This window comes from Pleurodeles waltl, chromosome 1_1 (assembly GCF_031143425.1).
Source record: "Pleurodeles waltl isolate 20211129_DDA chromosome 1_1, aPleWal1.hap1.20221129, whole genome shotgun sequence".
NCBI classification, from domain to species: Eukaryota; Metazoa; Chordata; class Amphibia; order Caudata; family Salamandridae; genus Pleurodeles; species Pleurodeles waltl.
Window position 1 is genome coordinate 328,885,758 of NC_090436.1, and position 25,368 is coordinate 328,911,125.

The window sequence follows — 25,368 nt, forward strand, 5'->3', positions numbered from 1 at the left end:
CTGTGGCTTCTGACGATGTCGGCCAGCGGGGCCATGTAGACGTTAAACAGCGTGGGTCTGAGGGAGGACCCTTGTGGAACTCCGCAGGTGGTAGGTGTTGGGTCCGAGAGGAAGGGGGTGAGTCTTACTCGTTGAGTTCTGCCTGGGAGGAAGGATTGGATCCAGTCGAGGGCCTTGTCCCTGATGCCGGCTTCGTGAAGTCTGCGTATCAGGGTGTGGTGGGAGACTGTGTTGAAGGCCACTGAAAGGTCTAGCAGGATGAGTGCCGCCGTTTCTCCCTTGTCCAGCAGGGAGCGGGTGTCATCTGTTGTGGCCAGGAGGGCCGTTTCCGTGCTATGGTTTTTTCTGAATCCAGATTGGGAGGCGTTGAGGATGTTGAGGTCTTCAATAAAAGTGGTGAGTTGGATGTTGATTGCTTTCTCAATGGCTTTAGCTGGAAATGGGAGCAGGGAGATAGGCCTGAAATTCTTGAGGTCAGTGGGGTTTGCCGAGTTTTTTTTTTAGGAGGGGGTTGATATCGGTGTGCTTCCACGCGTCAGGGAAGGAGGTGTCAGGTAGGGAGCAGTTGATGGTGAGGCAGAGCTTGGGGGCGATGATGTCATCGGCTCTGTTGAAGATGTGGTGGGTGCAGGGATCTGTGGGGGCCCCGGACTGTATGGACTTCATTGTCTTCAGTGTATCTTTGGTGGTGAGGGGGGTCCAGTTGGTGATCGTTGGTTTGTTGGTGTCGGGTTCCGGTTGAGGGGGTTCTGCGCATAGGTTGTCCTTGTTGAAGCTGTCATATATGGTCTTGATTTTGTGGTGGAAGTAAGTGTTGAGTCTGTCGCAGAGGTCCTGTGAGGGTGGGATGTCCATTGTTTCACTGTTGGGTTGGACGAACTCCTTAATGATGCTGACCAGTTTCTTGCTGTTGTGTGCTTGTGAGGAGATTCTGGCCCTCATTACCACCCTAGCGGTCGTTAATAAAGTGGCAGTAATACCGCCAACAGGCTGCTGGTAACTACAGCCAAATTATGACCATGGCGGAAAGATCTCCAAAAGATAGCCAATGTACCACACCGACCGCCAGGGCAGAAACACCAGCCACCACGGCGGTAGCTGCCTACAGCCAGGCAGATGTTCTGTCCACCATATTAAGACCCTGCAAACCGCCACCTTTTCCGGGACGGAACCGACAACAAAAGCCTGGCAGAAACTGAGCTCAGAAGTGAAAGGACTCACCATTGGAGACATAGGGAAGAACCACGCCGCCATGGAACCAGAACTGCATGTTTTTCCAATGATATTCCATGTTTTACTCCACCACGAACACCAACGCCGGCGAAGACGACGACAGTGTGTACAGCCACCTAGCACACAAGGGAGGGGGGGAGGAAAGCGAGAGTGACACACACACGCACAACACACACCCCACAAACACACACCATACACACAACCATATGCATTAAAAAAACAATTTTACCCCATAATTCGGCTGAATAATGCAAGGACAAAACGATTTCGCCAAAGTCATAAGATCAACACAGTAGAAAGAATACGTTAGACAAAATAATAGATATACACATATTTACAGAAAAAGGGACACAGCCCAGTCCTCAATTTGCGTGGCCCACGTGCCACAGGCCAAAGTCCTAGGCCACACATGTCACCTGCTTCAACATGGAGAGAACACTGCAGGGGCATCAGTTGGTAAATAGGCAGGCACCTCAGGGGGATGGGGGGCAGGGGAGCACCTCAGCTGGGAGATGTAACAAGACCACAGGTTCTGGAAGGGGAAATGATCCTGGGGAGTGACGGGCCACAGTCTCTTATGTGGGTGTCTTACCCACTGGTTCTGGAGGGGGCAACATGCTCTGTGCTTGATCCTATGGTGTGATGGGCTGCAGTCTCTCATGTGTGTGTCTTACCCACTGGTTCTGGAGGGGGCAACATGCCCTGTGCTTGGTCCTGGGGAGTGCAAGGTCACAGTCTCTCAGGTGGGTGTCTTACCCACTGGTTCTGGAGGGGGCAGCATGCCCTGTGCTTGATCCTGGGGAGTGATGGGCCACAGTCTCTCATGTGAGTGTCTTACCCACTGGTTCTGGAGGGGGCAGCATGCCCTGTGCTTGATCCTGGGGAATGATGGGCCACAGTCTCTTATATGGGTGTCTTACCCACTGGTTCTGGAGTGGACAAGCTGCACAACAGCCCATGGAGGCATGATTACATACTGTCCGCTGGCGGTGACGGCTGCACAGTGGTGGTGCTGCTGGTGGGGGGAGGCTCCTGCCCATCCCCTGCAACCTCGGACGGCTGCACTGTGGTGGTGCCGCTGGTGGGGGAGACTCCTGCCCATCCCCTGCCCCCTCGGACGGATGCACAACCATGGTTCTTGGTAGGGGTTCCGTCACCGTTCCGGGTCCAGTCTCCTTGCCCTTCCTGCCTGCCGGTGCAGACTCCTTGCTCTTCCTGCCTGCTAGTGCAGGCTCCTTGCTCTTCCTGCCTGCTGTTGCAGGCTCCTTGCTCATCCTGCCTGCTGGGGCAGTCTCCTTCCCCTTTAGGCTGGCTGGTGTAGGCTCCTTCCCCTACAGTACATGTGGCCTGGATCCCTTTCCACCACAAGTAGGTGCAGTTAGGACTGGGCCCGTGGACTGTAGGCTGAAGTGCTTGGCTGAGTTCATAATACCTTGGCCATACGTGCAGGACAGGGAGAGGGGGGAGGGGTAGGGAAGAGGTCAATGGTGGATAGGAACAGTTTTTTAGGGACATTGGGGCGGGAAGAGGGAGAACGAATGGGAGTGGAGGATGCGGGAGTGGTTGTTGGAGGTGTCAGCTGCTTTTGGGTGCAGGTGCATCGGCTGTATGCTGTTGTGAGGTTGATGGCTGTTGGGTGTCTGATTGCTTGCGTATGTGTACTTTAGGAGGGGGGCAGACACAGTGGGAGAGCACACAGGGGACGTGTGCATGGCTGCTGTGGAGGTGTTTGCCAGTGAGGTGTGTGTTCTGCTTGGTGTGATGTTGATGCTGGTAGTGGATGATGATGTAGTGCATGCATGTGTGAGTGTAGATGTGGCTGGGAGGGAGGTGGTGGAAGGGGAGGAGGGGGAGACAGTGGAAATAGTGGATGTTGTTATGTCTGCAACTGGTTGGTGTTTGTGCGAGTGTCTGTAGGATGAAGTGTGGTGCTTGTGTTTTCCTGTGACACTTTTGGGTGTTGTCTTGTGTGCATGCTCATGTGTATGTGTGCTTGGGATAGGTTGGGGTTGAGAGGAATTGGACTGGGCAGTGGAAGTTGGAGGGGGGACGGTAGAAACAGGGACAATGGCTGCCATCAGAGAGGAGGCCAGAGCCTTAATTGATCTCAGTTGGTCCGCCAATCCAGTGTGAATGCCCTCCAGGAATGCATTAGATTGTTGCATCTGGGCTGCCAGCCCCTGGATGGCATTTACAATGGTGGACTGCCCTACAGAGATGGATCTCAGAAGGTCAATAGCCTCCTCATTCAGGGCAGCAGGGCTAACTGGTGCAGGGCCTGAGGTGCATGGGGCAAAGGAGACGCCCACCCTCCTGGGTGAGCGGGCAAGGGCAACTCGCTGAGGTGCTGCTGGGAGGTCGGTGCTGGTACGGGGGTGGCGGCTGTACCTGTAGCTGGGGTGGTCACAGAAGTGTCTGCCACCACCAGGGAGCTTCCATCGGAGGAGGCATCTGTGTCTGAACTTTCCCCTCCAGTCTCCGCCGTGGTGCTCCCCTCACCCTCCGTCCCACTGGTGCTATCACTGTTGGTGTAATTTGCCTTCTGGATCCTGTGGGATGCAGCTCCCTCCGTCGCCGGTGCCTCTGCTCTTCTGCCAGATGATGCTTATGCACATAAGGACAGGATGACAAAACAAAAAAGGGGGGGAGAGAGACAAAGGATACACTGGGTCAATGGCTGCACCAACACCACCGTTGGCATACACAGCACCCTCACACACAGGTAACAGGCCTATGCAATATGCATTGCACTACCAGAGAAATAGTTAGCCACCAAGGCATAGGGAGGAGCACACACCGCCAAACGCAGCACACCTGGGACACAAGCAGCCCTGGCCAGCAGTGGATGTCTACGAGCTAGGTAGCAAGATTTTCCCTTCTGAACCCCGGCCACCATGGGACCTACGCTACAATGTCAGGCCTGGCCTAGAGATACCCACGGACACATATCCCCCACCCAGATACCACCCTACCATGCGTAAGTTGCAATGATGGGCACTGTACTCACCTCCTTGTGGCTGCTATGATGCCCTCAAGCGCCCATCCAGCTCAGGAAATGCCAATGCCAGTTTGCAGGCCATCAGGGGGTCAGGGTTTGATGGGCACCCCTTCCTCATTGGAAGGCCATTCCCAGCTGGGCCTCCACCGTCTTCCGTGCCCAGCGTCTCAGGTCCTCCCACTGTATGCGACAGTGGGTGCTCTGCCAGCCATAGATCCCCAGGGTCTGCACCTCCATGGCAATGGCACACTATATACCCTTCTTTTGATGGGCGCTGACCTGCAGAGGCAATACACACAGGAAAATTGAATTAGATAAACAGTCCTGCCTCTTACATATATGGCCCACCATACCCCTTTACATCACCATTTACACACACATGGCCCAGCATACAACCTGTACACCGCCAAGAGGACATCCAACCACCCCCCTTACACGTGGCCTTCAGTCACACAACTCTATGCATGCGTGCCACATGCATCGTGCTCACAGTGTACTCACATGTTGGTCTGGAGGCCCATACAGCAGTCCGTACTGGGGTAGGACTCCATCCACCAGTTGCTCAACTCCTCTAAAGTGAAGGCTGGGGCCCTTTCCCCAGTCACACAGGCCATGGTAGGTTCCTGACACCAGTCACAGCAGCACATGCAGTGTAGGTCCTCTCCTATGGAAGGTCAGGTAACATGTGAGGAATCAGATAGAAAATGGCAGTCACGTCCACGGTGGTGCATATCGTCACCTCTGTCGTAGATCACCATTGGCCACTGTAACCCATAGGGCCCAATGTTAGCCAATGAGGAGTTGCACGGCAGTTCCCGACTGCCTCCCGCAACGGCGCACAACGTCAGCGGAATTATCTCACTTCCACCTGTCCCTCCACACAGGACAGGCGGACGCCATTTCAGGGTGGGGGGGGGCAGGCCCTGGAATAATGCTGCGTCACAGGAGATATTAGCACATACTGGACAAATCACAATGACCCATTACATGTTTACAGTATGCAAAGTTCTGTTGCAGCTCCATTGTTCAGTTTGTGACCGGATCCTCACTCTTGTGTCCCTTAGATTCCTACCGCTGTGGGTGAATAGGAGATGGAGACATACCCGCGTGTACAGACCCCTGGTGGACTTGGCAACACTGGAGGACAGGCACATTATCCTCACCTATAGACTTGACAGGGCCACAATCACAGAGCTGTGTGCCCAATTGGAGCCTGACCTGATATCTGCTATCTGTCACCCCACTGGGATCCCCCCTCTTGTGCAAGTGCTATCTGTACTCCATTTCCCGGCAACTGCTTCTTTCCAAGTGACAGTGAGCTTGGCAACAGGAATTTCACAGCCAATGTTCTCAATAGAGCTGACAAGAGTGTTGTCTGCCCTGATAAAATAAAACACATGTGCAGCTACATTGTTTTCCCCCAGGTTGAAGATTTAGCCACAGTGAAGGCCACGTTTTATGCAATGGGACATATCCCCAACATAATTGGTGCAATTGCTGGGACACATATTGCATTTGTTCACCCCCCCCCGGCAGAACGAACAGGTGTTCAGTAATCATAAGAGTTTCCACTCTATGAATATGCAGGTGGTGTGCCTTGCGGACCAGTACATCTCCCACGTCAATGCTAAGTATCCTGGGTCAATGCATGATGCTTTTGTCCTAAGGAACAGCAGCATTCCAAATGTGATGTCCCAACTACAGAGGCACAGGGTGTGGCTAATAGGTGAGCCATGGTTCCCATCCAGTATATGCTGGTGTATGGGTATGGTGTGGGCCATATAGGATAGTGTGTGGCTAAATATTGTCCCTCAGTATTTGCAGGCGACTCTGGTTACCCTAACCTATCATGGCTGCTGACCCCTATGAGGAATGCCAGGACAAGGGCAGAAGAACGTTATAATGAAGCACATGGGCAAACCAGAAGGATAATTGAAAGGACCTTTGGCCTCCTGAAGGCCATGTTCCGGTGCCTCCATCTAACACCTGGATCCCTGTGCTACTCACCAAAGAAGGTCTGCCAGATAGTGGTGGCATGCTGCATGTTGCCATGTCCCATTCCTGCAGGAAAAGGAGGCTGGAGATGCCTGTGTGGCAGTAGTAGACCCTGTGGACAGTGAGGATGAGGAGGCAGATGATGAGAATGAGGACAACAGAGCATATGTGATCCGACAATTCTTCCAATGACTCACAGGTAGGACAGTGTTACTTCACATTTCAATGAATTTTGTTTTAATTTGTGTGGCAATGGCATGCTGATATTTTCAACTTCTATGCTCACTTACTGTTCCGTCTGGCAATTCATTTTGCAGATGTTGGTGACCTGACATATACTCCTGGTGTGATCACTGCAGCCAGCTACAGGTCATTAATCTATGCTCATTCTCTGTACAGTTGATTTGCAATGTTTGTACCTCTTATAATGACTATGTATTTGATATACATGACATACTACAAAATTGTTTTTTTCAAAGGGTGTTTATTGAAGTGCTAATATATGGAGGGGGGGAGTGCAATGGGATGGGGTGATGATGGAGGAAAGTCCAGGGTATTGTTCCAGTCTGTTTGTAGCACAGGTACATTATCCATGGGGACACAGGAAGGGGAGCAATGGCAGTTCAAGGTGGACAGGGTGACAGAGTGGGACACAAGGGTGGCAATCAGGACAGTCTCATTTCCTGGTGGGGGTCTTGGCAAGTGTCTCTGGCTTCTGTCTGGATCTCAGGGAACATTTGCGGGGTGGTTTACCTTCTGCAGGGCGAGGAGTGCTGGAGGCCTCCTGGCCACAAGCGGCAGTGGAGGTGGAAGGCTGTTCAAATGTCTGGCTAGTGGCAGGGGCCTGCTGGTGTGAGACTGCCTCCCTCATAATGTTGGCCATGTCTGACAGCACCCCTGCAATGAAGATCAGGGTGCTGTTGATGGCCTGCAAATCCTCCCTGATCCCCTGGTACTGTTCCTCCTGCAGCCACCTGTTCTCCTGCACATTGTCCAGGATCTGGCCCATTGTGTCCTGGGAATGTTGATAAGGTCCCAGGATCTCTGTGAGTGCCTCCTGGAGAGTCAGTTCCCTGGGCCTGTTCTCCCCCTGGCGCACAGTACTCCTCCCAGTGTCCCTGTTGGCCTGTGCCTCTGTCCCCTGAACTGTCTGCCCACTGCCACTGAACCCAGGTCCCTGATTGTCTTGTGTGTGAGGTGTGCCCTGGGGTCCCTGTAGAGGTGGACACACTGCTGATTGGCGTGCCCTGGGGACAGAGGCATGGGTATGCTGGGTGGGTGCTGCGGTGGTGTTTCCTGATAGGGGAGGCTCTGTGGTGGTGTGTGACTGGGCCTGGGTAACCGGCTGTCCCGTGGTCCCTGATGGGCCAGGTAGGTCATCCAGATCCTGAAGACCAGAGTTGCTGTCACCACTGTGGGCCTCTTCAGTTGGGAGACTGGATATTGCTGGCACCTCCTCTCCCCTGACATTGTGTGGGGTACCAGTGGGGATGTAAATGATGTATTATGGTTTCTGTGTCTGACATAGTGTACATCTGTGGCTTCCCCTCTTTGGTTGGATTTGCCCTGGCAGCTTTCACTTGTGTATGTTAGTGTATGGTGGGATAGTGAATCCCCTATAGTGTGCATCTTTTAGTGATGAGTGTCCATGCAGGGCTGTGAGTGGTGTCCATGAATTGGTACAGCATGCAGGGCTTGGCATTGGGATGAGTGAGATGTGATTGTGGAATGTGTGGAAGTGGTGGAGTGATGGGAGTGAGGGTGAGGGTATGCAATGGAATGCAGGTGGGGGGTAGTAGTAGTAGAGATTTGACTTACCAGAGTCCAGTCCTCCTCCGACTCCGTCCAGGCCCTCAGGATGCAGTATTGCCAAGACTTGCTCCTCCCAAGTTGTGGGGGAGGAGGTGGGGGTCCACCGCCAGTCCTATGGATCGCGAGCTGGTGTCTTGCTGCAATGGAACGTACCTTCCCCATAGGTCGTTCCACCTCTTCCTGATGTCATCCCTAGTTCTTGGGTGCTGTCCCACGGCGTTGACCCTGTCCACGATTCTATGCCATAGCTCCATCTTCCTAGCTATAGATATATGTTGTTCCTGTGCTCCAAAGAGTTGTGGCTCTTCCCTGACAATTTCCTCCACCATGACCCTTAGCGCCTCCTCTGTGAAACAGGGTGTCTTTGTGGTGCCATGAGTGTTCTGTAAGGTGTTTTGGTGAAGGTGTGTTGGGTAATGTGTTGAGGCTTGTGATGTGTAGTGCATGAGTGGTATATAGGTGTGAATAGTGTGTGGCTCTAGTTGTGTCAGTGGTCTTGGGGTCAATCTCCTGTCAGTAATTGTTGTTTGTAAAGGGTTGTGGGTAATGTGGGTGTGTGTTTTATAGTGGTGTGGGTGTGTGAGTGTGGTGTGTGTATGGGTGTCAGATGTGTGTTGATTGAATTGTCCAATGTGGTGTCGTTTTGTATGTGGGTGTCCATTGTGTGCACGGCGGTATGTACCGACAATAGTTTACCGCCGTTGAATGTCCGCTGTGGTGATTCGTGGGTCATAATGTGGTGGGTGTAGTTCTGTTGGCGTAACAGTGTGGGTTTTGGGTTATGAAATGTCCAGATGCCCTTCCTCTTACTTTAATGAGCATCAGAAGTACCCCTAACAGAAAAACTGGTATCTCGCCCCATGAAGTGCTAACGGGCAGAGCAATTAGATTAGCTTACACACCTTCAGCTACAATTGTTTCAATTGCTGGTGACATAATTCTAGGTTACTGCAAAGGTCTAGCTGATATGATGAAATCTGTCACTCATCGGGTGAATTTGGTAAAAGCACTGAATAAAGTCATCCAAGACCATCCATTGAATCTAGGTCACCAGTTGGTTATCAAAAGGCATGTCTGGCAAAGCTATTTAGAGGCGAGATGGTGTGACCCTTATTAAGTAATATTTGTGATTAACATTGCAGTGATTTGTGCTGGAGTCCCACAGTGGATCCACGCCATTCACAAAAAAAAGAAAAGGCAGAGGGAGAAGAAATGGTGAAAACAGCCACTGACTTGCACAGTTAAACTTGAGTTCTCTGTGTGGATCCAGCAGGGGTGAAAAATCTGATAGTGAAACTGGTAAAATTGATGAAACTAGTGAAACCAACTAAGTTATAGAAGTTGATGAGTATGAGGATCCAGGTGAAGGTACCAGTAGTACTGTCCAGGTTTACGACAAGGGTTAGAGTGAAGAGCTGTTAGAATGCTAAAGTCAAAGGCATGAGTGGCAGCAAGAAGAAGCGGTCTCTATTCCTAATATTGAAAGGCTGCAGTTGAAAATGAGTCACAAAAATCCTGATGGAACAAAACACAATTCACAGTGAATCGTGCTGCTGATATTGATCACATTTCAAGTCCACCAGCGAGTGGAGAAGATTCAGTGATAGTCACATGTGACCATGCTTGGGGTTGAAACAACCATGTCACTGGAAGAAACTAGTAAATGAAAGCACTGGCAGAATGAAAGACTAAAACCAATTAATAAGAAATCTGAAGTAATTGAATATGACTCAGAAAATAATGAATCACCAGCTGCTAAAAGACCAACACGGACAAGAATTCCAAACAGAATGTATGCTTCACCTGAATGGCCATATCTAGCATCTAAATCTGAAAAAGAAGAGTCAGAATCTGAGGCTTTCAGTGCAAAAACCATTGCCAATAAATGTTTGAAAGTTAACCTGAAGAAGAAAAACCACCTTACCCAAGAGACTGTCAAGGGCTAAACCAAACTGTGAAAATTTTCAAATAAGATCTAGATAGAGGAAGATGAAAATCACATTGTTCTGTTATGTTACATTATTTTCTACTGACTAGTATAGCACTAATCACCCCAGAGGGTATCCAGGCACTTAGGCACATGTAAGTTTCAGGTATTCAGCTTCTTGCAGAAATCAAGAAGTGAGGAGGTTACTCTCATGTAATGAGGAAGGTCATTTCATGTCTTAGATGCGATGTACGAGAATGAGCGAACTTCAGTTTTGCTTTTGCGGTTGTGAGGATTGTATGCAAGTGAGAGTGAGGCAGAGCATAGGTGTCTGATAGGTTAGTGAAAGTGAATGTAGCTGTTCAGGTATTCGGGTCCTGTGTTCTGTAGGGCTTTGTATGTGTGTGAGAAGTGTGAATTGGCTGCACTTGTGAATGGGGAGCCAGTGAAGCTTCCTGAGGTGCGGTATACTAAGAATAAAATGCTCTTAGTCACTCAATGAAATGTCATAAGTCCATCCAATGTTGAAGATTAATGTCATAACCCATGTGGGCAGCAATATCTTTCAGGCCTATCACTTGCCTCATAAATTCACTGCCAGAATAAAACTCCTGTGGAAGGGGTATCTATGGGGCGGAGAGCAGGTACCTCAATGATCTTAGTGAGGGGGTGTGTCCTGGGGTTTGGGAGGGGTGGGTTTGGGTTCGTAGGGGTGTGTTTGGTAGGAGTGGTTTGGGATTTGGAAGGGGTGGTTTGGTGTGTGAAAGGGGTCAGAACCAGGGCAAAAAAAAGGACTTCTTTGGGAAAATTAGGAGGGTTGTTGGGAGGGAGTCCGGGTCGGGTGGTAGAACGAGTGGATGTATCTGTTGTGCATGTGTCTATTAAAGGTGTGGGTGCTTGAGGACCTATTGCATTGCTGTATCTTTAGATTGTGTTGTTTACTGATTGTCTGTTGGGTGGGTGAGTGTAGGCATTTGTGTTGAGTGTGTGTATGTGTGGATGTGTCTGTTGTGATTGTGGTGTTTGTTGCTGTGGTATCTGTGGGTGTGCTGATGCATGCATGTGTGATGGTGGGTGTGATGACTGGTGGTGTGCTTGTGGTGTATATGGGTGTTGTTGTAGTGTTAGGTGTTGGGTCTGTGTGTGCTTGCACATAAATGTGTGGTGGCAAGTGTGATGACTGTGGAGATGTGTTTGTAGTATGTGTGGGTGTTGCTGTAGCAATGGGTGTTGTATCTGTGGGTGTGCCGATGAGAGCACGTGCCTGTGTAGTGGTGGGTGTACTGACTGGGGGTGTGACTGTGGAGGTGGTGTGAGTGGTGTCTGCATGTGTGTGTCTGTGCTTATGCTTTTTGATGTGTCTGTGTTGGGATGTGCTGCTTGTGGGTGTTGTTATGGGTGCATATACATGTTTGCTTGTGCTTTGACCAGGGCTGGGTTGAGGGATTTAGGTTTGGGAAGGTGAGGAATTCTGGGCATGAGGTTGGGTTGGATGGGAGGATGCGGCTAATGAGGAGGCCAGACCCTGGAATGACTGCTGTAGGCCTGGCAGGGCAACGTGAATGCCATCCAGGTAAGCCAGCATCTGGGTGTCCTTGCCAGCCAGCCCCTGGATGGCATTCAGTAGTGCGGTCTGGCCTACAGCGATCGTCCTTAAAAGATCAACAGCTTCCTTAGGGAGCGCAGTCTGGCACACCGGAGCAGGAGCAATGGTGCCTGCAGCAAATGTGCCTGCAGCAAAGGTGACATCACCCCTTATAGGAGGGTGACTACAGCGAAGTGGGAGGGGGAGCAAGAGGGAGGGTGGAGATTGGAATGTGGGGGGCAGAGAAAGGCGCAGGTGTCACAGTCTCTCTAGGGTCTGCCCCCACTAGGGGCTGGTCTTCTTTGGAGGCCTCCGAGGAAGATCACAATCACCCGTGGCCTCCTGGCTAGTTCCTTCACCCTCTGTGTCACTAGGTCGCAAAGTGTCTGTGATGTCCACACCCGATACCTAGTGGCCAGCTTCATCCCCGCCGATGTGGCCGCTGTCACCATCGCCTTGCCCAGTTGATGCTGAAGCAAAAGATACAACAGTTATAGTGTATCTGAAAACAGTTGGACATCAATGTGCATCAGACAACATCTGAAACAAGTTCAGTTATCCTTCCTCTCAACTCTCATCTCGTGTATGCCTTTGTCACTTATACACTTGTAGTCCACTCCATAACAAAGAGTTTCAACAGCATAAGTAAACACACTGGCCTGGCTACATCTCTGAACCACTGCAGTACAGAGCTACTATTGGTTGGCCTTCTCCCAAAGGGTATGTTTTTGGATGGAAATTGTCTGCCCAACATGGGACACCACAACATCTGTGTGATATTACCTTTGACATGCAAATGTCCCTTTCTGTATCGCATTGCTTTCCATCATCATTTTCTCCTCTGGGCAGGACACAAAAATGTAGTCTGGGTGTCACACAACTCTCTCACCAATGTGGACACATTCCTGTCTGTCTTTACAATGCAGTTTGGCTTAGAAATTCAAGTTGGCAATCATAGACTGGCTTACATGCACAATTGTGAAGGACCAAGAAATCAGGTCCACCTGTTACTGTCCACATAGAATATCATGGGTTTGCTGGAGAAACTGCTTTTAAACATGTGTCAGATAAGGAATAATTCTACTGCACAAAGTATACCAAAACCTTTGGTGCAGGGGCACATGCTCACATTGTCATAGCTCCAACTTAGCAATGTCAAGTGTGATATATCAGCTGCTTTCTAACTGTGCAGTTTGCCACAGTCACCACCAGTAATGAAGCCTACATTCAATACACACATTTGTGACGTACCATTACACCTACCCAATGATGACATGGGGCATGTTTGGTGAAACTGTCCCTCGTGTCATTGTGAAAATGCTGGCAATCCCTTTATTTGCAGGCAGTCATGTGTCTGCCCACAACAGTACTTGCCTTGTGAGGAGGAATCTAGTGGATTGCTACAGCACAAAGCAATACACCACAAACAGCATCAGACAGTGTCTGATCCACCTACACCTCCAGAAATCATCAGGGCCTTTGTATGTGTGTCTTCCTCAAAGTTGATGGCATACAACATAGCTGGAAAGTAAAGATGTCAAAGCACAACAATATCTACAGACAATGACTTACCCTCTTGTTGCTGCTGTTGGGCCCTCAACTGCCCATCAAGCGCCAGGTAAGCCACTGCAATGATGCAATTCAGGGCCTTGGGGGGGTCAGGGTACGACCCACTTGCCTGGATCGCTGGGAGGGTTGGCCGACTTGGTTCTTCACTGATTTTATGGTAGCCCAACACAGGTCCTCCCACCTCTTCTGACAGTGCAGGCTATGCCGCTTGTGGACCCCCAGAGTCCACACATTCTTGGTGATGGCCTACCAGATATCCCGCTCCGATGGGCCTGTATAGATGACACAAAAGAACAGGAAAAGACAATTCAGCGTCAATGTTGGGCAGTACTGTTGTGACATCAGTGTTCATAAATTCACATGTACATTTATTAAACAGTTTATATTTTTTTGCCATAAAACTGCCATAGATAGAGTTTAAATACTGATTGCAGTGATCTCATGTGCACCGTCAATACTTGCTAGCTTCTCATATTACCTGATCAGACCTACAACATAATCTTGACCAAAGCTATGCAGCCTATCCTGTTGTGAGAGCCACCCCTGATCACTCACAATCATTGTGAGCTACTGAAGGCCAAACAACCTATACAATCCATGCACATAAACATACTCACAGCTACATTGACTTCTTGCCTGAACTCTACAGAGTCAGAACCCATAATCTGCATCAAATGCAGTGACTGAGGGCAACAAATGAGGGCTGCTATGTCTCAATAAGAGCAGGGATTTGTGGGTTGTTTCAACAAGTGTGATTTTTAATGGAACAGTCCAGGATGGATGATGGTGAGCCAGTGTCATCTGAACTTGCTGCACCTAAAATAAGTCTACCTGTATGTGGCTCCATGACAGGTTTAAACCATGCAGAGAAACTGATACACAATATGTGCTGGAATCCCACGTGAAAGTACAGCATCAGACAACTCCAGACCCTCCAGATTTTTCACTTATCGCTGTCATTTCAACATTGACTGTATGTTGTCAGAAATGCTTATGTACACTGTCTACTGGCCACTGGTAGTCAGTGGCCTGCAGTTTGTGTGATGAAATAGGAATTGTGTATTTCATGGGCACAAATTACAGATTTTACTGTCAGGTGACTTAACATTGCCATGCACAGACATTCCAGGCATTGGGCACACAAATTTGTCCCAGTTCCAAGCACAACTCCACAGACATTACCAAAATAGAACCACATACTCTATGAAAGGAAGAGGTTACTCAGTCAGATATTCCACAATCAGACATGTACCTGTACCTCTGTGGTCCCATAGAGTTGGCTGTACAGGGATACAACCTCCTTGGCAAGGAGCTCCAGCTCTTCAGGGAGAAGGCAGGGGCCCTGTCACATGCTTTGCCTGGCTCCCAGATTTTGGTAGCAGCAGCAAAAACTGAGCTGGTCTTGATGGCTGCAGTGTTAGGAGGCAAGTGAGTGTGTTTTCACTATGAGGCGCACATGTACACGGCAGACGGGATCCATGACAGAGACGGACACAGCCATTGGCTTTCATGCGTAGACGTCACACACATAAGCCTACGTCAGTGTCCGTCGTGGAGGTTACCACCTCCTTCGTGGTAAACTTCAAATGACTGCCGTCGGGTAGCCACTGTCCTGACAGCAAGGTCAGGCAGCTGCCATTTTAGGGTGTGAAGCTGCGCATTTTACAAATGTTTTTGTATCATCAGCACTCAAAATGGAGGCTAGTGCATTTCTAAATGTCAGATATGAACAACACTTTTCATGGCAAGATATGACACAACTGTCTTTGACAACAATAGTGCTAAGGGGAAGTACTACCTCTGTTGAAGGAATAAAAAAAAAAAACTTAAATATGTGTCTTATGAGATCTTAGTGGACCAAAAATGTATTACCCAATGACATGCATTATTCAATTACATTTCTACTTTTTCCCAGAATTCTGATGTGTATTGACATTAAAAGTATGGAGTGACCATTTCACCTGGTCTTTTCTATTGCATACACATGTACATCTGAACCCAGCCATGGGTAGGAGGTGAGAACTCCTGGGGTTCTGGCCATTACCAGACCTTGTCACCATGGAGGAAAGGGACATCATCAAGCAATATCGTCTAAATAGGCAAACTATCCTGGATTTGTGTCAACAGTTGGAGCCTGATCTCCTGCCTAGCAATAGGATTCCAACAACCATAACACCAATAGTGAAGCTCATGGCAGTACTGCATTTTGTTGCCACTGCCACCTTTCAGTACACTGTGACAGTTTCTGGGGGCATGCCCCATCCAACATTTAGTGGTGTGCTACAAGAATTCTTGCTTTCCTGATGAAAAACCTCAACAGCTACATCCAATTCCCACGTCCACAGGATTTAGCCACAATGAAGGGAGCATTTTATGCTTTGGGTGGAGTACCACATGTGGTTGGAGCACTAGATGCCATGCCTTATGCTTTGTAGTAACTACACAATAGAGAACAGTTCTTTCTCAATTGGAGGAACTTCCATTCCATCAATGTGCAAGTTGTCTGCTTACCAGACTTATTCATCTCAAGTGTGTGTACCCTCTTCCCTGAGTCAACACATGATTCACTCATACTACAGAACAGCAATATACCCATGCAGATATCACAGCTTGGACCAGAGAGGACTTGGCTTGTTGGTAAGTACAAAATGACTTGTTGATCTATTGCCTGAATCCTAGTTTAGGGAGGGACAACGGTTTGATATGTAACTGATCTGTTAATGTGTTGCTTCCGAGCAGGAGATGCAGCGTATCCTATCCGACCGTGGTTATTGGTACCACTGAGGAATCCAACAACGCCAGGGGAAGTCTGCTTCAGTGATGACCAGGGAACAACACGGAGGCCAGTGGAGCGGGCTTTTGGGCTCCTGAAGGCTAGGTTTAGGTGCCTAGACAAGACCGGTGGAGCCTTCCTCTACTCACCCAGTAAGGTGTGCCAAATCATGATTGCCTGCTGCATTCTCCATAACATCGGCACGAGGAGATGCATCCCTATAATTGCAGACGAGGGGGGAGACCGTGATGAGCCAGCGGCTGATGATGTTGAAATGCCCTATGAAGAAAACAGTGGTGAAGAAGAAGGACTTGAGTTAGGTCCACGTGTGATTGCCCACTTCTTCACATGAGTGTAAGTATTACTTTACAAATTTTAAGTTCCAGTGTCAGTACAACTTGTGTTGTAGGTACGTACCTGTCTGCTATGGTGATATATTGGGAATGGTCAGTGCAGGAAAGTTCTAGGCAAAGGTGTTAGTTGATCAGAGTTTCCCTACATTGGGTTATGTGTTCATTGTCATGGATAAATTGTGCTTGCGCTATGTATGTATGTCCTCATGACTTTTTCAATTTAATATGTGGTACAATTAATTTCACCTTTTTATTTTGTTTAAGGGTCCTTCACCATTTTATTTTCATTTAGGCATTTCAGTGTTGTGACATTTGCTGTGATATGTTGCTGTTTGAAAATACAAAGGCGGTCATTCCAACCCTGGCGGTCATGGACCGCCAGGGCCGGGGACCGCGGGAGCACCGCCAGCAGGCTGGCGGTGCTCCCAAGGGCATTGTACCGCCGCGGTCAGAAACGGAAAACCTGCGGTGTACCACCGGTTTTCCGCTGCCTTGGGGAATCCTCCATGGCGGCGCAGCTTGCTGCGCCGCCATGGGGATTCCGACCCCCATACCGCCATCCTGTTCCTGGCACAGGATGGCGGTATGGGGTGTCGTGGGGCCCCTGGGGGCCCCTGCAGTGCCCATGCCAATGGCATGGTCACTGCAGGGGCCCCCGTAACAGGGCCCCACCATGATTTTCAGTGTCTGCCATGCAGACACTGAAAATCGCGACGGGTGGAACTGCACCCGTCGCACCCCTTCCACTCCGCCGGCTCCATTCGGAGCCGGCATCCTTGTGGAAGGGTGTTTCCCGCTGGGCTGGGGGGCGGCCTTCTGGCGGTCGCCCGCCAGCCCAGCGGGAAACCCAGAATACCCGCGGCGGTCTTGTGACCGCGCAGCAGTATTCTGGCGGCTCCCGCCGGCCCTGCGGATACCGCGGCCGGCGGGAGTCAGAATGACCCCCAAAGTGTACATATGTTGATCCTGGGACAGACCCCCACTTGGGATGGGCAAATATTTTCCAAAGACAACTTGCACTCTGATAGCATGTAAGTTCTGAAAATTGTGTCTGACTTGTTTTCTGTGCGATGGTACCCTCAAGGCAATATGTGCCTCGTGAGTTGCTCAAACCACATGTATATGTCAAGCCCTGGCTTAATGTTCTCCCTTCACATTGGCTAAATCTTCAATTTGGGGACTGCGGAAGTAGCTGTTGATGTGCTTAATCATAGGTGATAGGACTTTTTGTTAGCACAGTACTGAATTTTGAATGTGTCATTGCACCAGATATTGTCACAGTCCTGTACTGGTTATGTGGCCTCAAAAGTTGTCACTGCCGTGATGTGGACTATTGGTGCTATTGATCTAGGATTTCTGTTATGAGGGTAGGATGTATGGCTCAAAATGAGGCCTTGCATCAGTGATATTTTGCCTAGTTAAGTTGTTCCCATTGCATGTTCCCTTTCCTCCATAGTATCAAGGTAGTGGAGCATATAACTCTGAATGTCACAGATATTGGGGTTAGGAGTGTTTGTTGTAACCCAGACTCCATTTCCACAAGGACCTGTTTGTAACATTAGTTTGTACCACATACATTCTCAGTGAAGTTTGTTTACTTTCAATAAATTTGTTGACACTTTTCCTCTTTGTAAGTGCAACATTAGTCCAATGGTTTCCCCAACACGATGGAAGATGGACATGACAAAGGAAATGTAACAAATGTTCAAACAAGATTCTTGTACTATGTGTCCATTACATTTATTGTGATGAACAAAAGAAGTGTGAGGTGAAATAAAATAAGATGAAATAAACTAATAAGAGTCTATCATGGTGGATGGAAACATGGTAGTAGAGGCAAATGGAGTTTGAAGACCAATTCCCAAAATACTACAGTCCTCTGAAAAGGTAAATGTGTCCATGAAACAGTCCACAGAGTGGATGGTAAGCACACACGAAGCAATTTAATTTAGGTTTGGTGTCTCTTGGAGGTGGTGGCATTGATCTTGTCATCCTCTGCTGCTGGTCCAGATGACCGACCCGTCTGGGGAGGAAGGTTGGGGACAGGAGCAGGGACTGGGGTTTAGGGGCAGGCTCATCCTGTGGCAGGGCCTCCCTGTCTGTGGCTGTCAGTGTTGTACTTGATGGACTGGAAAAAGCCCTGTGCATGATGTGATAAATGTCAAACATCACACCAGTCAAGAAGCACAAATTGGAATTGATGTTCTGCATCCTGCCTAGTGTCCTGGAGCCCCTTTAGGACCTGGTCCATCATGCCTTGGGATTGCTGGACTGATCCCAAGACTTGGCCAAGGTTGGTCTGGCTAACTAACACCCTAGTTGCTTCCCCTGGCTGGCCCACAGATTCCCTCCCATGACCCCTACATCCACTGGCCGGTGCCCTTGAAGTGTGCCCAAACTACTACATTCTGGCAGAACCGGAGGCTGAGTTTTTGGTGGCTCAACATTAGCCAGGACTGGGGGGGGGGGCACAGGTTTGGTGTGCTGATTCAAAGTGCACAGGAAGCATAGGTGCCATCATGCTGGGTCTTGTTGCAGCTGTGGTGGGAGGTATAGCTTTGGTCTGGATTTTACTCACTGGAGCTGTGTGGCCAGACTGACCAGATACACCAGCTTGCACCTCATCATCCGGACTTACAGCATTGGAGTCCTCACTGAAGGCTTGCTCTTGGGCTGGAGTGGAGGTGTCGTGGCTGTCAGACAATGTTGCACTGGGCCGGGTGGTTGGACCTGTGAAGGATACAGAAGATATGTGTTTAAAATATTTTTTGTGCATTTCATGTGTCTTTGTCTACAAAATGCCTATCTAAAACCTAAAAAGAGTTAGATTGACTGATAGGGTCTTTGTGTTATTTTCATTGTTTTGCCCATGCAGCCTGATTTACACAGATGACAACTCCAGTACTGACCTGCTTGTTTAGCGGGCTGCAAAATATTGGCTACAAAGTGGTTCATAATGCACATGATACTGTAATTGGTCATCATATGGACAGTAAATTTTAACTTGTGTGTGGCTACTGATTCTGTTCAGCATGACACAACACATTTTTGGATATCTTGGATTCAACAGACAATAAAGGAAGCATTTTCATCAATTCAGTGTAGCTATGAGCAGGTATCAACATGGTTGAGATACACAAGAGGTGATAGTTTAATCAATAGGTGACTGGCTAATGCACTAGGTTTTGAAATGTGTGTGCATATGGAAGTAGAAACAGTGTAACAACATTACATGTTTGAGAAATAAGTTACACACTTCATTTTCAAAGGCTATCTTAGAGATTAAACCATGTTGCAATTGGTACACACATATGGATAAAATGTAAATAGGAGAAAATACAACTTTTCATGAAAATGGATGTAGTTTGTGACCTGTTTGTGTAAGTAAAACAACATACATTGTTAAACGGTAATGTCAGAGCCCTTGCAAGGGATGATCCACGGGGAACTACACACAATCGGACTATCCATATTGCATTATGTTAGAAGTAGACCTACACCCATGCTGCTGGTGAGTTGTATGACACAACAGATTTTGTTTATTCAAAATTAGCTATATCTGGGTTGTTGCAGCATTTTAAAAGTCTACCTTAAGGGCAGGACTACATTTGTGATTAGGGAGACATACATAGGTCTGACTTATCAGTCTGCACTCCACCAGGGATTCCAGTCAATCCTTCAAGATGAAGGATTTGCAGGACCTTCTTCTCACAGGGAAAGAGTTGAAATGGGGAAGAGGAGAATCACCACCAGTTCTCAGGGCTTCAAGGTGACACTTGGAGGCCAGTGAACGAACCTTCTTCAGTAGGTCAGCCCACCTCTTCGTAATCGTGAGCAGGTTGTTGACTATTGCATTCACCCTGTCAACTATTCTGGTCCACATTTGCCTTTTCTGGGAAATTGTAGTATTTTGGCTCTACTCTAATGATTTCATCCACAATGACAGAAAATTCTCCTACTGTTCAAATGGGATTTCTTCTCCCTGCCATTGTGAAATATATCTAAACAAAACTAGTGCTCAAAAAATGAAGGGTACTGTAAAAAAAAGATTTATCAAAAAATACACAGAGGGAGAAGTAAACAGAATATAAAACATGTCTCCTATGTTGTGGATTTGGCTGACTGTCTGGTCTTCTACAGTGGAATGGCAAAAGATCATGGTCTGAAATGGAGTGTGTTTTATAGTGTGTGTTGCAGATGTTCACAATTGTCCAATTGCCCAACAGATGTGGGCTTCTGGTATCCAACTAATGGCCACAGCCATGGTACTATATTGAACCGGTCCTGCAAAGGCCTCCCGCTGTCATGGGCCCGCCGCTGACACACCACCAGCACAACTGTGTGATCTAGATAGGCTTGAAGGCATGCAGCTATCAGGACGATGAGGGAGTGCTAATCATCGGCGTTGGAGTCCGCAACATCGGCTGTAGGATGCAGCTGGTGCAACAGAGCAACCTGCAATACATCTAAATGTAGTGGGTGGGAGATTGTCAATCTGATGATCTTTTCAGGGCCGCCTCCGACACGACACGACACAGCACTAAGATCGTCAACATCAAAATCAGTCCCTGAGGGCTGTCGAGGTGGGTTGTGAGTTGCTTGTTGATGGCCTACTCAATCACTTTGGCTGGATAGAGAAGCAGGGAGATGGGTCAGAAGTTGCTCAGTTGATTTGGGTCAGCTGTGGGCTTCTTGAGGAGGGTGTTGATTGCTGCAAGTTTCCATTCATCCTTGAAAGTGGCGGACATGTTGGAGATGTTGATGATATGAGTCAGGGTAGTGTTGACTGGTTATGTTGTAGATGTGGTGAAGGCATGGGTCCCTACAGTCCCCTGAGTGGATGGTGAAAAAAGAGAGAAATCTTTTTCGAAGTATATTTTATTTTTCAATTATTGTTTTAAAAGAATTAAGAAGAAAAAGAAGAAAAGCTTATTATTGTGATTTTCATAATCTTAGTTGTCTTCCTTGTCTTGTTGTGTTCCCTTTTCTCCAGTGGGTTATGACTCCAAAAACATTGAAGTAACTGTAATGTATCATGATGTGAATCATATTTATTGCTTTCAGTTTTCCATTTTTACTAATGTCTACAGATACATATAGACAGAAAACACATTGATTTCTGTTTGATTTTATTTTTAACAGTGAAAAACAAAGATTGTTGGGCTTCTTTTAAGTGATTATCTGCGCTGTCTTTCATTAATTCCAGGCCAGTAGATAAGCCAATAACTAAGCATACAGACAACTTGCTGAGTTGAAAAACAGGATGAAAGTTCCTTAAATAATGTCTTATGTTAACTTACGTTTTTAGTATAATGTTAATATTTACCTGGGGTAGTATTGTTATGTTTAGCTGCTTTAATTTACTAAAATACAAAAGGTATCAAAGTCAGAGTGTACCTTCGTCAGTTAAATAAATTATGAAATATACGATTTTCCAACTTAATTTATTTACAAACCAGAAAATAAATGTGGATAAATACTAATAAGATGACCAAAAAATAAATATGTATAAGTACAGATGGTACAAAATAAATAGTATAGAACTGGGAGCCCAAAACATAATGGGCCTGATTACAACTTTGGAGGACGGTGTTAAACCGTCCCAAAAGTGGCGGATATACCACCTACCGTATTACGAGTCCATTATTTCCTATGGAACTCGTAATACGGTAGGTGGTATATCCGTCACTTTTGGGACGGTTTAACACCGTCCTCCAAAGTTGTAATCAGGCCCAATGTTCTGAGACATAGGAAAAGTTTAGCTAGTGGATTTTATGAAATTTCTACTAAAATGCTGAATGAGTACGTAGAGATTATGAAGGGGCTACCTACTTGCCATTAGTAATATCTTAAGGTCTCTACTGCAATGTGTTTATTAGTATTTTAAACAAACCTGATTTATTTGTCTCCTTATTTGCCAGATTTCAACATCTCACTGGGTGATCTACCTATCTTTGAAGATGAAGATGTAAATAATGGTCCTAAATAAGTTAAACGTCTAAATACAATTGATCATATTAAGCAGAAAACTAAAAAGACTAATTAGGAGTATGTGTGTAGTTTAAGTAATGAAGAACATGAGTTTGTTAAAGCATACAATGAGAGAAGACGTAATACTGTGAGAGATTGGAGACATGAGAAAAAGATAAGAGAGCAGGTTAAGGCTGAAGAAGAATTCGGATTGTCAAATTCGCATCCAAGGATGAAAATAGAGCATGAAAGAGAGGATAAATTGTGTATGGTGCATCATAAAACTACAGGAGCATGATCATTTGAATATGTGGGTGAAAGTGAATGTGAAAAAACTTATGTTATAAATGGTGATTTTCTGATTGGTGAGGAACCCATGTGGCGTGGAATCTATTGTGGATGGGGTAGGACTGCTTTTTTAAATCTGCAGCATAATTGGGTTGGATCATCTTATCTTGCTTTTGGTGTTTCCTAAAGTCTATCATAAGAGTGTAGTGTGAGATATTGTTGGTTTGAAGAAAGTGAAAGGTAGATTTAAACAGATAGTATTAGACATAATAGGAGATACCATTCTACCTATCGGTGTGGCTATGAATGATGTGAAAAACAGACGTTTTTACCTGAGATCACTGATATGCTATGATATTGATGAATACTATATTGAAACAAAAACCATTGAAAATACAATAAAGCAAATAATCTATATCTATAACAATATTAATGACTTCCTATTCTTAACTAGTAAAACCACAAATAATGAAAACACAAATATCGGAAATAAAAATATCATTACCTTTAAATAAGTGTATAATATGTAAAAAAATAATATCTATTCACACAATCTCAACTACAATAATATCATCAAAATAATTAAATTATCAATAATGAATATAAAAGAATCATTTTGTATGTAAAAATATTCTTTGAAATAAAGCTAAAAATGTTGTACACATGCTTAAATTAAATATAAATATATTACATCACAAAAAAATATTTACTATTCACCCCAATAAATTATAGATCTAAAATCATATCAATGCAACCCAAACAAATAGAATTAACCTCAAACATTTAGACTATGGGCCTCATTATGACCCTGGCGGTACAGAACCGCCAGGGCCAACGGGGGCGGGAGCACCGCCGACAGGCCGGCGGTGCTCCCTTGGGCATTCCGACCGCGGCGGTAACGCCGCGGTCGGACCGGGACAACTGGCGGTCTCCCGCCAGTTTCCCGCTGCCCAAATGAATCCTCCAAGGCGGCGCAGCATGCTGCGCCGCCTTGGGGATTCTGACACCCCCTACCGCCATCCTGTTCCTGGCGGTTCGCCCGCCAGGAACAGGATGGCGGTAGGGGGTGTCGCGGGGCCCCTGGGGGCCCCTGCAGTGCCCATGCCAGTGGCATGGGCACTGCAGGGGCCCCCGTAAGAGGGCCCCGCTAGTATTTCACTGTCTGCATAGCAGACAGTGAAATACGCGACGGGTGCAGTAGCACCCGTCGCACCTTCCCACTCCGCCGGCTCGATTACGAGCTGGCTTCATGGTGGGAAGGTCGTTTTCCCCTGGGCTGGCGGGCGGCCTTTCGGCGGCCGCCCACCAGCCCAGGGGAAAAGTCAAAATACCCGCCGCGGTCTTGCGACCGCGGTACGGTATTTTGACGGCGGGACTTTGGCGGGCGGCCTCCGCCGCCCGCCAAGGTCCGAATGAGGGCCTATATATCATACATTATAAATGAAACCTAAATTAGAGTTTACCATAGGACATAACTGACTAAAAAAAATTCCAACTAAAACCAAACCAATAAAATAACCAATAAAATCATACAAACAATTAAATCAAGAATATAAAATGCACATTGTTTCGTCCTCCCCAGCCTGGGTACTCAGAAATGAACATGCCACACGCAGAGCTTGTTCCTACATCTCTTTATTGCTCTGCGTGCAACTATGAACTCAACATTCTAAGCATGATATCCGGAAGCAAAAGGGTCCTGTCATGGCTAACTCACAAGACACTACGGGGGTCATTCTGACCTCGGCGGTAAAAGGCGCCTACCGCCGGTCAGAAATCCTCCATAATCCCGCCGCGGTCGCGGAAACCCGCCACGGTCATTCTGACCCGCAGAAGGCAAACCTCCGAAAATCCGACCGCCACAACAGACCGCCAGACCAGCGGTCGGCGGAAAGGTGGAGGTGACAAAACCTCCACCGTCACGCCAACAGAAATACGCCCATGCCATTACGACCCACGAATCCACGCGGCGGTCATTCAAACGCGGTATTCCATTGGCGGGACACACCGCCGCGGTCAGAATACACACAAACGAACAAAACTCAGCCACATTGGATGATTTGAATCCCACACACCTGATACACATACACACACCACTCCCACACACACAATACAATATAAAACACCCACCCACATCACCCACAAACCCCTACGCTAAAAAATTCGTAAAGAAGGCAAGAGCGAGACACCAGCATCCAAAAAATAACAGCCACAGCCACTCAACACCATCACCCACACACTATCCACACACAAAACAACACACACCACCACACTCAACTCACTTAAATACACATACTCCACCCCACACATCATACACACCACCCCATGGCACCCCAAAGACAACCCCGCTTCACAGACGAAGAACTCAGGGTCATGGTGGAGGAAATCGTTCGGGTAGAGCCCCAGCTGTTCGGCACACAGATACAATACACCAGCATTGCCCGGAGGACGGAGCTATGGCAGAGGATTGTCGACAGGGTGAACGCAGTGGGACAGCACCCCAGAAATCGGGAAGACATCAGGAAGCGATGGAACGACCTACGGGGGAAGGTGCGTTCCATGGTATCCAGGCACAACATCGCCGTGCAGAAGACTGGCGGAGGACCCCCACCTCAACCCCCACAATTCACATCATGGGAGGAGGAAGTCTTGAACATCCTGCATCCTGACGGCCTCGCAGGAGTCGGCGGAGGAATGGATACTGGCAAGTTGAAGCTTCAATACTGCTTCCCCCCCACCTGCATGCCAAATCATACCCCAACCCTCACCCCCATCCTCGAACCCCACCCTCACCCCCACCCCCATCCTCACCCCCACCCTCACCCCCACCACCATCCTCACCCCCACCACCATCCTCACCCCCAC